The 2,062-nt window shown below is 44.6% G+C and overlaps 1 pseudogene; it reads right to left on the bottom strand.

Moving 5' to 3' along the window:
* Positions 1–262: 262 nt before the first annotated feature.
* The window catches only part of LOC102828802, a 23,359-nt pseudogene continuing 21,559 nt past the window's right edge, over positions 263–2,062 (bottom strand).

Raw genomic sequence — 2,062 nt, 5'->3', positions numbered from 1 at the left:
ACCAGAGGCATCCTGTGTTTCAGTTCAAAGCAAATCACATGCACTAACGTTACAGTTCTCTGACTGCTCCTCCTTCTAAAACACTTTTGCTATTGTGACCTCTAAGCCTCTACCACTTGTTAACTTGTTGGATTCCAGTGAGGGGATTGGAGGATATTTTCGGATCTTCCAATACTTAGTTCACCATCCAAATAAGATTGTTTCTCCCCCATTTGTGGCCCAATATTCAAAGGTACTGTCATTTCTTATTCTTCCAGGACAATTAAGAAACCGGTTCCGTTTCGTGTCGAGCAAGGGCTTCAGGAAGAGCTGTTCCACAGGGTCCTTGGAAGAGAAATCTGAATCTGTCCGTGGCAGGGGTGGCTTCCATGTTAAATTCGGCTACTGACACTCCCCTGGCAGACACTTGTGGGGGCAAACATGGCAGCGGGATACACCACAAAGGAGGTTCCCACCACTAGACATAACTCACAGAGGGTGAGCTCTCGGTCAACTTTATCCAGGATGGCTGGATCCAGATTTTCTCCAAACCACACAACGTGTGGTCGCAGCGGGCCCCCACACCCTGCCTCTTCACACCAGGGAAGTTTTTCAACTGGGATCCTAGCTTTTTCAGTTTCAGGTTCTGCAGCACCTTTTCCTGATAAAGCTGGACAAATTGGACTCTTATTATTCCCTGCCACATTTCCACAAGAGGTGCATCGAGATTTAAATAAACTACCATGGATTTCCAGAAGGTTCTTGGAGGTTGTGCAGCTTGTCGACGTTCTGGGTGATGACCACAACACGCAGCCCCTGCCCATGCAGCCGGACCTCACATTCAGCAATGGTGAGATGCCCAGAGTTTGGGTCCTTGCTCTGCATGACCTCCCAGCGATAGTGGTAGAACTCCCAAACTCGCTATGGGTTTCCGGCAAAGGCCTGAGGAGTAGCCAGGTCCTGAGCTTGCCATTTTCTCCAATAACTTCCGGCTCCTCTGAAAGTAGGAACCCCGCTTTCAACGCTAACACCAGCACCTGTGAGGATGACTATGTGCTTTGCTTTTGCAAAAACCTTCCGAAAATCTGCCATATTTGAACTTGGACGAGCCATGGTTGGGCAAATGCTGGTTCGTGAAGAGACTGGAGACTTCAGTCCACCATACAGCTGGGAAATGAATTGCTTGGGAATAATGTGGAAAGGATGTATCAGGATCTCTTTATCGTATTAATTTTTGAAGTGGACTACACCACTGGAGGCGGGGAGAACGGCTCAGCAACCCAACTCTTAACTCATTAATCAATGGTGATGGTGGTTGTGTGCTATCAGGCGGGTTCCAACTCACAGTGATCCTGTATAGGATTTCTGAGGCTGTAAATCTTTTTGGGAGCAGCAATCCTCATCTTTCTCTCGTAGAGCGAGCTGCTGGTAGATTTAAAATGCTGACTTTGTGGTTGGCTGCCCAATTCGTACTCACTATGCCACCAGGGCTCCTTGTTTAACCAATTGTTGTTAAGTTATTATTAAGTTCCATCAAGTGGCTTCCAACTCATAGGTGGTAGGTTTGAACCATTGACTTTGTAGTTAGCAGTCCAAGGCTTATCCTACAGCGCCACACCAGGACTTCTTAACTAAGAGGGAAATATCAATGAAGACCATTTCACACCCACTGGGATGAGTAAGATTAAAAAACAATACAGAAAACAACAAATGTTGGCAAAGATGTGGAGAAATTTGAAACTTCATCCAATGCATGTGGAAATGTAAAATGGTATAGCTAATGTGGAAAACAATTTGTCACTTCCTCAAAAATACAAACTATCATACAAGCAAGTAATTCCACTCCAAGTGTGTACCTAACAGACTTCAAACAGTGACACAGACACATGTACACCAATGTTAGACTATTATCCCCCAAGCCAAAGGAGGAAACAGCATAAATGTCCATCACCAGATGAATGAATAAACCAAATGTTATACAACGGAATATTATACAGTCATAAAAAGATACATACAACAATAGAGATGAACCTTGAAAACAAGCTAAGTGAAATAGCAACCATGAAAGTGTAAATATAGGATC

The sequence above is a fragment of the Chrysochloris asiatica genome, unplaced genomic scaffold, assembly GCF_000296735.1.
Source record: "Chrysochloris asiatica unplaced genomic scaffold, ChrAsi1.0 scaffold00066, whole genome shotgun sequence".
Taxonomy (NCBI): Eukaryota; Metazoa; Chordata; class Mammalia; order Afrosoricida; family Chrysochloridae; genus Chrysochloris; species Chrysochloris asiatica.
This window is presented reverse-complemented; position numbering and strand designations above follow the sequence as displayed.